General features: G+C 35.1%; 1 protein-coding gene across 1 annotated transcript in view; it reads left to right on the top strand.

Annotated features, from left to right (window-relative positions):
- Window positions 1–10,747, top strand: part of LOC106685778 (uncharacterized) — a 208,665-nt gene that overhangs the window by 36,749 nt on the left and 161,169 nt on the right. The window contains exon 2 of the mRNA XM_067049535.1: window positions 3,667–3,690. The gene's annotated coding sequence lies outside the window, so the exon portion shown is untranslated. The remainder of the gene's footprint in view (window positions 1–3,666; window positions 3,691–10,747) is intronic.

Here is a 10,747-nt window from a genome sequence, read left to right as displayed (position 1 = left end):
TTATTTACATGCTATATATACAGCTAACTTATATATATATATATATATATTTTTTTTTTTTTTTTCATTATTCATTTGCACAATCAATAACTGGCATGTTAAGTTCTCATGGTATAAATGTATTAAAATATATATCGATATGCATATAAAGATAAAAGTAATAAAGGGGAATAAAGATTTTATTATGAAATAAAAATAAGTGTAATACAGCGTGTGTTCCAAGAAGGAAAATAGTGACAAGAACATGTGATCATTTATAACGGCTGCAGTGAGTGATTTGTGAATGTTTAGAGCATATGTGGGCAAACCCTGACCCGCTGTAAGATTTGATCCGGCCCAAAAGGCATTTTGAAAAACTTAAAAGAAAAAAATATTACACTACTTACTCATACTCATAGAATCAAGTTAGGGAGCAAGCCTATGAGGTGGCAAACATCCAAGCCTTTTTTGTCGCCAGTTTCCTGAAAAATGGACTAAAGAATTCTTTTTTATCTTGCATAACAGTAAGCCTATTTATTGGAGTGTAATGAATCCATTTCAGTGATGAAAGAATTCAATATAAAGAGGCATTACTCAACAAAGCATCCTATGTTGCTCTCACTGACAGGACAAATAAGAAAAGACAAAATCCAGAAGCTTACAGCAAATTTGGAAAAACAGAAGCAAATGTTTCATAAACAAAGAACACACTATGATAATGTTGTTAAAGCTAGTTTTATAGTTAGTTTAAAATTGACAAAGTTATTAAAATGAATTTGGAAAAATTAGTTTGTCAAGACGAATTATTGTCCGACGTATAGAACTGATGGATGGCTAATGATATAAAAACAACATTCACTGACCGTATGGCTGGTTTTGAATAATTTTCCAAAGCATTAGGCGAGAGCACCGATTTGTCCGAAACAGCTCAACTGGGCTATATTATTATTTATAGTGTTAATGAAGAGTTCACTGTTATTGAGGAATTGATTGCTTTACAGCCGATAAAAGGAACCACTACAGGAGAGGACATTTTTAATGAAGTTCAAATGGTATTCACAAGTTTTGAATTGCCATATTCAAAATTAGTTAGTGTATATAAGCGGGTGCACCTTCTATGGTCAACTTACGTAACGGTTTCATCGGAATTTTGAATGAAAAAGCAACTGAATTAAATGTGCAAAAATATAATTTGATAGTACTTCTTGCATTAGCCACAAATAGAACTTCTGTTTTAAGTCCATTCAACTGTAGAATGTTATAAATGTGGTAGTAAAACCATTAATTTTATTCGATCCGGAGTGCTTAACCATCGTCAGTTCAAGGCGTTTTTGGATGTAATATCAGCCGAATATGACGACTTAACATATTATTGTGAATTTAGATGGCTAAGCAAAGGGAAAATGCTGAAGCGGTTTGACGATCTTAGAAATGGGATAGCAGATCTTATGCAAATAAAAGATAAACCACTCCCTGAATTGAGTGACCCAAAATCGATATGTGCATTTTTGGTTGGTCTTACAGTCTATTTTAATGATTTAAATTTGAAACTTCAAAAACAAGGACAGTGAGTAAATCATTTGTTACCATTACACCACGCTCTTTGCGTATGAAAAAATTGCTAATGCTCAATATGCTAAAAAATATAATAATAACAAAAATTAATGTAAAAAATGCTGCAATACACTTGCAAATGGAGTTGATCGAGATTCAAGAAAACTCACTCCTAAAATCTAAATTTTAAGACGCCATTTCTACTGAAATACCTCGAAGAAGACCATTTTCCGCAGCTTAGAAACTTTAAAAGAAGATTAATTTGTGCGTCTGGCAGTACTTATAAATGCGAACAGTTCTTTTCAATAATGAAAGTTAATAAAGGAAATCATCATACAAGGTTCACTGACGATAATTTGGAAAATTCTTTACGTCTTAGTATCAGTGGAATTAATCCAGACATCGATGGATTAGTTTCCCAAATTCAAGCTCAGGTGTCTCATTAATTTCGGTGTCGCTATTTAACTTTCATAGTTTGTTGTAATAATTCCAAATTTCACGATTTAATTATAATGTTGTACCTATTATTTTCATTTCATTTTGTTATTTTAATAAATTGTATTATAATAACAATGTGGTATTATTTCATGGCTGATATCTATCGTTAGAAATTAAGAATACTACTTTTAAACGCGGCCTGCGAACGTATTTGCATATTAAAGTTTGGCCCACTACAAAAGTTGCCCTTTTCTGGTAAGCGGAGACATAGCTATATAGATGTTTAAAGATACCTGAGCAGCATTATTATTGTTAATATTACTATTGTTGAATTCATTAATATGGTTTATATTTCCAGTGAAAGTAATGTAAATGATTTGATAAAAAAAATATAGATTATTGAGGTAGAGGGTCTACTCGTTGCATATTATGCGACCTAGACCTTGAAGCATGCTAAAGTGGAGAGAAGGGTTCGGAAGGGAGGGGGTTCAATTTAGTTGGTTTTCATTTACATTTTTTATTATGTAGTTTTTGTTGTTTATTTTTTCTCCCAAGTTAAAGACTGTGTTTGTTTGAGTACTTGTTTTTTTCAATATTGTATGAATTTTGCTTATTTTCATCTGCAAAAGCGTTACCAAAATGTGTTGGGTTCTGCTCCATGTATATTTTCTTTGCTTCACTCAAGAGTATTTTATTAATTATTTGGATGGTTTAAATTGCTTTGTAAATTATAAAACTTGATGATGAGCGATTGTGTGCGCCACCACAGTTAGCCGTTAATTTGCCTCTTGTGTTTTGCTCTACCGCATTGTACACATTTAGGTTTCTGTTTGCATTGATTAGTTGGGTGGGCCAATGTTAAACAACAGAAACAAAGCATGGTATTAGGGATGTATTACTTTTACAGGATGAAATTCTATTTTTATTCTGTCTGAAATCCTTGGGGGTGAGGAATTTAATGTTATCTATCTTTTAGAACATATATGTGAGAATATTTTATTATTTCTTTTAATTTTAATCCGCATTCTATAATTAATTATGTGTGATGATTCGTTTTTTATTTCTTCTATCTCTAAAAATTGGAGATGGTAGTATCAAATTACTTCCCTACCCTAACTTGTTGCTATATATGTAAGGAGATAAAATAGTTTAAGCTTAGCTAGGTTAGATGGCAGTATCAAATTACTTCCCTACCCTAACTTGTTGCTATATATGTAAGGAGATAAAATAGTTTAAGCTTAGCTAGGTTAGATGGTAGTATCAAATTACTTCCCTACTCTAACTTGTTGCTATATATGTAAGGAGATAAAATAGTTTAAGCTTAGCTAGGTTAGATGGTAGTATCAAATTACTTCCCTACCCTAACTTGTTGCTATATATGTAAGGAGATAAAATAGTTTAAGCTTAGCTAGGTTAGATGGTAGTATCAAATTACTTCCCTACCCTAACTTGTTGCTATATATGTAAGGGGATAAAATAGTTTAAGCTTAGCTAGGTTAGATGCTGGTAGAGCTGGTCTTCGCTCTTCTAATTCCAAACACTGACATCACTTTTTTTAATAATGTTCAATGTGTTTTATACAAGAATATGGTTGTTGTTTATTATACATGATAAACTGTTTTACAATTTAAGATTATAAATAATAGCTACCAACTTATCACAATTAGTTTAACCTCTTTTTTGTTTTTTTTCCAGATTCCTCAGCATACTCCGTCTGAGGTAGGTGATTTAGTTAAATTTTAACATTTTGATACCATTTTATTCCTTGTTAATTTTTTCATTCCATCTAAAATCTTCCAAGTTTCTTTGATTATTTATTGATTATTCTTATTAAAGCCTTAACGCCACGCCAAAAAACTCAGCTCATATCAAAACAGGTATTTTGGGGCTAAACTTTGTTTTTGGAGTTCCTCAAAACGTGGTTGCGGCTATTGTTCAGTAAATTATTCAACTCCCTCTTCCGCACCTTCTTCAACTCCCTATCCTGTATCCTATTCAAATCCTTCTCCCGTACCATCTTCAACTCCCTCTTCCGCACCTTCTTCAACTCCCTCTTCCGCACCTTCTTCAACTCCCTCTTCCGCACCTTCTTCAACTCCCTATCCTGTATCCTATTCAAATCCTTCTCCCGTACCATCTTCAACTCCCTCTTCCGCACCTTCTTCAACTCCCTCTTCCGCACCTTCTTCAACTCCCTCTTCCGCACCTTCTTCAACTCCCTCTTTCGTACCTTCTTCAACTTCCTCTCCCATACCTTCTTCAACTACCTCTCCTGTGCCTTCTTCAACTGAGTTTTTGCGGCGAGAGGGATGCGCTGGGATCTTTTGAGCTCTGCTCTACCCCTCATACATGGGAGATAGAGTGGGCTCAGGGATCCTCAGGTCGATTGTATAAATATTGTATATTAAAATGTAAATGTGACTAGAGACTATATTATTTTATCATTATGTTATTTTATTTATTTATTTTTCATACAGATAGTTTGATTATGTTCATTTTGTTTATTCTTCTGTTTGTATATATTTTAAGAGAGTTTTATTTATTTTCTTTTTATTTTATTTTATTTGATTTTAGTATGTATGAGATCATTCATCACTATTACCTATTGCCCACAACTATGTGGCAGATTGCAACATCTATCAATAAATAAAAAAGTATTTTTTTTTTTTAAATTATACTTTACTTTATGTTGGGAAATGAAAATTCTTGAAATAATTATTGATAACGCTTTTAAAAGACGATTTCACAAACTTGTTGGCTGGTTCTTTATTGCAAATAATATGAATGGATTAATAATATGTTACGTACTCAGCAATATTCAGTTTTGGATATGCAGTAATAACAAATCGATACAAAGTGAATCAAATGAAATTTATAACGAAAATATGGACGAAGTCCTATTTTTTCCGAATAGCGACAGGAATGTTAAGGAGAAGCACGCATCTATCACATTCAGAGCCAGGCTTTCTGTTGAGGTTTAATATAGTTTAATAAAGTAATATGGTTTAATATAGAACAGTGTTGGGAATATAAATGGAGGCAACAGCGTCCCATTTGATGCAAATCATCTGCGATGGATCAACTTTCTCGTTGACACCACAGGGCATAGATTTGAACCGCAGCAGTCGATGCCAACATACTTTTCGTCATTACAAAAGGGAAAGTGGACCATTGTAGAAAATGTTATCGCTCAGATAAAGCAAAAACATTGTCAGAAAAATTATCGACCTCCGAGTTCCAAGTCATCAAAAGGAAATAATATAGTTAACCAATTTCAAACATTCAGAAATACAGAAATATGTTATAACCATTACTTTCCTGATTTTAAGATATTTGGTGTTATCTATGTATGTAACGGTGAGGAGGTTAATTAGAAAAGTGTGTAATCTTTGTCAGATTTTTATAAACCTCTATCAAGAATCGCCCCCCTCTCCAGTATAATTAAATATAAAGTGAATGAGGGAATTGTAGCGAAGGTTATAAAAGCTATGAAATGTTAAGTTGAAGAGTTTGTTTTATTGGAGCTGCTGGTGGTACTAAATTGACCCGATTTGTAGAATTTTTTTCTTGTAGATAAACCCGAATCATAGGAACAAAGCAGCGCCATGATCATTATCTACTTAGCTTTTCTAGAGTTGTTGGTGGTTTTATAGATATAGAGTTCCGAATGAACAAATAATTTTTTTAACGAATGAAACAGCCGCTAATTTTTATTTCCCCTACCTATTCCTGGCAGACTTACGAATTTTGACTAATAATTATACATAGTTTTCATGAAAGTAATAAAAAATCGGAATTAAAAAACTGTCTTTTTTTTTCCTCTTGAGCTCTTTTCCTATAAGGTAAAAACATGAACCAAACATATCCGTGCATACTTCACTTCTTCTATTACCTAATTGCATAATCATCTATATTTGATGGTTTGTTAATAAGTGATGCGGCAAAACGCCCAGCTGCGTCAGATTCTAGTTACGCTAGCGACATTTCGCTGGTAAATAATTATCTTCCATTTCCCTCACAATTGCGGCGCACCTCCAACAGGTCCCCAATTGGTGGTCAACCTGAACCTACCCGCCTGCCTCAGCCTGAAATCCCAACATCTAAACTGCCTACTCCACTAAACACTAATAAAACTAATGACATTTCGTTCAATGTCACCTTCATGCAAAATCACTCACAGCACTTCCCTCTTCTTTGAGGTCTCCAGGCAGTTCGCTTGGTCCCTCCGAGCTCCACGAGCTTGATATCTTCAGATCAGATCGTTCAGCTTCATCTGATCTTAATAAATGTAACCACATTTCGTTAGAAGTTACATTTCTCCGAAATGGTTCTTTACGTCTCAACCCCAAGAGGACCCTACTCAGTGATCTGAGTTCAAAACTCATAGACCTAGACGGTCAGCTGCATCAGATCCTCATCATACCAATGCAATTGCGTCAGGAATGCATCATCCACGAGATGATGCACTGCTGCACCTTACCTCCAAGAGGTACTCAATGAATTACCGCCTTCCTCCTGTTCGCTACGTAACTCTCGAAGAGGCCCTGCAGCTGAAAAGGAAACTCATATATTTCCTTCGGTTAAGTGGTGAACACATTGCTTATCAGCCATTGCAACCGCCCAACTCGGTCATCATAATCAGGGGAACGTAGGAAGCCGATAATTTTCCTAAGTGGTTATGCGAAGGTTGCAATGTTCATCGAAATAAAGTTCCCCATAATATTTTTGTGTATCATTTCAAAAAGTCTATTTGTTCTCTTTCATCTTATTTTCGTCTCAGATGCCCCGCAACAAAATTACTTTGCATACGCATTAATATTACATCTCATAAAATTAATCTGTCTTATTTTCTTTACTGTCGTCATTCTAACTACTTGAGTCAATCTTCAGTTGATCACATATCCTCTTCATACCTATAATTTGCGCGGTTTTCTCTGGGCAACATTTCCTGTAGTATTAAATACCTAATTTCTCTGATACTATATAAAGTTATAATTTTAAGTGGGCGGAATGGTGTGCTCTTTTACTATGAAGCTTATTGAAATCCTGCCACAAAGTCATAACCCGACGGGAACTGCGAAGCACGTTTATCTTTAGAGGTTCGCCTGTACCTGTAAGGACACCTTATTCGTGGCTCACCACGTCTTCCAAATGCTGGATATTGCAAACTGCAGGACTGTACTCTGCAGCTAAAGGACTTCAACCGTCGGAACTAGTGAAGCACCACTTATTGCTGACCATACCTGCATAGTTGAAAACCATAGATCAAACTAGTTATCCTTAACCCCATCAGTGACAATTTAAAATTTTTAACAAATTTTAGGCGGGCCAACAATCGATAGTTGGAACATGTGATTTTTATTAAGTCAAAAAACAAAACAACTACTTTCTTTTGTTTTTATGCTGAAAAATAGTCAGACAACTCTCTTAACGTCTCACAGTATACACATATCTTCTCCATTTTCTCCTCACTACGCACTCGTAGTTGCCAGCATTCTAGCCATCTTAGCCACGGCGGGCGGACTTCTTCAACTCATCCTCCAAGAGGACAAGGCGGGCGGACATACATCCCTTTTGTCGATCTACTTCCACGAGAATATCCACTCAGAACAACCATAATCGGGGCCCCACCAATCACCGGTGATATAAGACTTTTTTCCCCTTAATTCAATCTTAGTTCAATTAATTTAGTTATGTAATAGTTTTAAGCTTTCTTTTTTTTTTTTTTTTTTTTGTATATTTTGTGTTCCTTCTTATTATGTTCACTTATTTAAAAATACAAAAATAACAAAATTCTAATATTCTTTTCTTTTCACGGTTGGGCTAGTAAAGGTTCCTTTCGAACCCCTACCCGCCGTAACAATAAGTTTTAGTCGTTTAGGTGTTTCATTTCCTTTTTCCTTCAACCGCTGAATGAGACTGGTTTATAAACAAAAATAGTAGAAGCTAGTAAATGACACTTGATACGTAGAACTCAATATTATTTTTTTTAAATTATGGACTTTTAAACTAACTCTAACTAGAAATGCACTTAGCACGTTGAAATCAAATTAATTTAATTACAAGTACATTAATGATATATCTGGTTCCTGGTGCCTATTAGCTCTACTACATTAGATTCACTTTCTCCAGATCGCCAATCTTTATTATATAGACTACCTAACTTCCGACTCCGTCCACTTCTACGGAACGTGAGTGATAGGCCGGTTAGGCCTCACGGGTCGACTTCGGGTTCCACTCCGTTTATCCATTATTTAGTTTCGAATCAATGAAGTTTTGAGAGGCTTACGAGAAATTTTCCTTCAAATTTCAGCGGGATAGATAGGAGGATGCAAGTACAGATATAGAGGTAATAAATACAAGAGCAATTGACGAATAATATAAAATTCGTAATGAATAAATATTGAATGACCGAAGAAAAAGGGATATATTAAAATTAATATTTTTCTTCTGGAGCCAAAAGAAATATTTCATTAGTTTCCAATTTGCTACTAATAGCCCTGATGAAGGCCTGAAATTCTGACCGAAACATAGGCACTATTAAATAAGTTCTTTCAAGATAGTTATATTCCGACCGCACCCGCAACCATTTTCTCCTCATAAAACATATTTCATTATTTGTTCGACTTGAATTGCAATATTAGTATTTCTTTTTTGGTTGTCTCTCTTCTTATGAAATGTTTTCTACGCTGCCAACTAGTTGTAAGAGGCTGCACCTTAGATTTTTTTTTCTCTATTTGCCAACGACATCGGAAGTACTTTAAGGCGTCAGTCCAAGAAGGATCAGGGATAACACCACACCGGAAGTCGGAGACACGCAATGAGTCGTCGAAACTTCCTTCCTGTGCCGTTCGTTGACATCGCGTTCAATCCTGACCCACTTGCGATTTCGATAAACAAATTTTGTTCTAAATATGATCACTACTAGACAAATTTTGCTATATTTGATTTCGTTGGATTTTAGCGTGGTTTTATTTCCTCTTTGCAATGCCAAAAAAGGCCTAACAAAGTGTTTAAAGTGACTGTGTATAAAAAAGTAATTTTGTTTATAGATATAAAAAATAAACAATGATGAATATGAAAATACACTTGATTCTGTCTTTGACTGCCGTCAAAACAGCCCTGACGAAGCCCTGCAACGTGGGACGAAACGTTGGCTCAATAAAATAGTATAATTATTTACTATTTGAGTTTGTTTTTTTTACCGCAACCGGACCATATTCCATTCATCTATACACACGGTCAATCAATAATCTTCCAGAAAATACTTTGGTAAGCCATGGACAAATATGTGATCTATTTTCATAAATCATTTCTTCCTACTTGAGACTTAATAAGTTTGTACATACGTTAAAAAAAAAAAAAAAAGCAATTGGTGTTTCAATCATATGATAAATACAAATTCAAAATCCACAATATCGTATTGGAATAGAAGCTTAATTCTTCTAAATTTGAAGATAATCAAAATAAATGCATTCTTAAATAATTTGTTTAATGAGTCTATGTGAATAAGCTTTATTGGAAGTATGTAAAAGTGTGAACACACAGCGCTCCAGTCTGCTTTATATCCTGTCCAAACTGTGATCTTTTTGGAGCTGACTTTATATCGAGTCCAAACTGTGATCTTGTTGCTGCCTGCTTTATATCGTGTTCAAACTGTGATCTTGTTGCTGCCTGCTTTATATCCTATCCAAACTGTGATCTTGTTGCTGCCTGCTTTATATCCTATCCAAACTGTGATCTTGTTGCTGCCTGCTCCAAACTGTGATCTTGTTGCTGCCTGCTATAGCTGATGTCCAAACTGTGATCTTGTTGCTGCCTGCTTTATATCCTATCCAAACTGTGATCTTGTTGCTGCCTGCTTTATATCCTATCCAAACTGTGATCTTGTTGCTGCCTGCTATAGCTGATGTCCAAACTGTGATCTTGTTGCAGTCTGCTTTATATCCTGTCAAAACTGTGATATTTTTGCTGCCTGCTTTATGTATTATCCAAGCTTTGATAGTTTAGCTGCCTGATTTATCTCCTGTCCAAACTGTGATCTTTTTGCAGCTGACTTTATATCGTGTCCAAACTGTGATCTTTTTGCAGCTGACTTTATATCGTGTCCAAACTGTGATCTTGTTGCTGCCTGCTTTATCTCCTGTCTAAAATGTGATCTTGTTGCTGCCTGCTTCATATTCTGTCCAAACTGAAATCTTGTAGTAGCCTGCTTTATATCCTATCTAAACTGTGATCTTGTTGCATCCTTCTTTACGTCGTGTCCAAACTGTGATCTTGTTGCAGCCTGTTTTATCTCATACCCAAACTGTGATCTTGTTGCATCCTTCTTTTTGCTGCCTGCTTTATCTCATACCCAAACTGTGATCTTGTTGCATCCTTCTTTTTGCTGGCTGCTTTATCTCCTGTCTTCATCGTGATCCTGTTGCTGCCTGCTTCATATTCTGTCCAAACTTTGATCTTGTAGTAGCCTGTATTTTTTCATCCTAATATTTAAATAGGTGCTCGTGCGGACAGTCCCAAATAAATTTTGGAGATGGAAGATAAAATTTAGATAGGGGTTCATGTCGACAGTCCCAAATAAATGGGGGAGGTGGAAGATAATATTTAAATAGGTGCTCGTGTGGACAGTCCCAAATAAATTTTGGAGATGGAAGATAAAATTTAGATACAAGCTCTTGTCAACAGTCCCAAAAAAAATGGCAGAGGTGGAAGATAAAATGTAGATAGGGGTTCATGTCGACAGTCCCAAATAAATGGGGGAGGTGGAAGATAA

This window comes from Halyomorpha halys, unplaced genomic scaffold (assembly GCF_000696795.3).
Source record: "Halyomorpha halys isolate HHAL.00 unplaced genomic scaffold, Hhal_1.1 Scaffold741.1, whole genome shotgun sequence".
In the NCBI taxonomy this organism is placed as follows: domain Eukaryota; kingdom Metazoa; phylum Arthropoda; class Insecta; order Hemiptera; family Pentatomidae; genus Halyomorpha; species Halyomorpha halys.
Note: the sequence above shows the minus strand (reverse complement) of the source record. Positions and strands in the feature narration are given on the sequence as shown.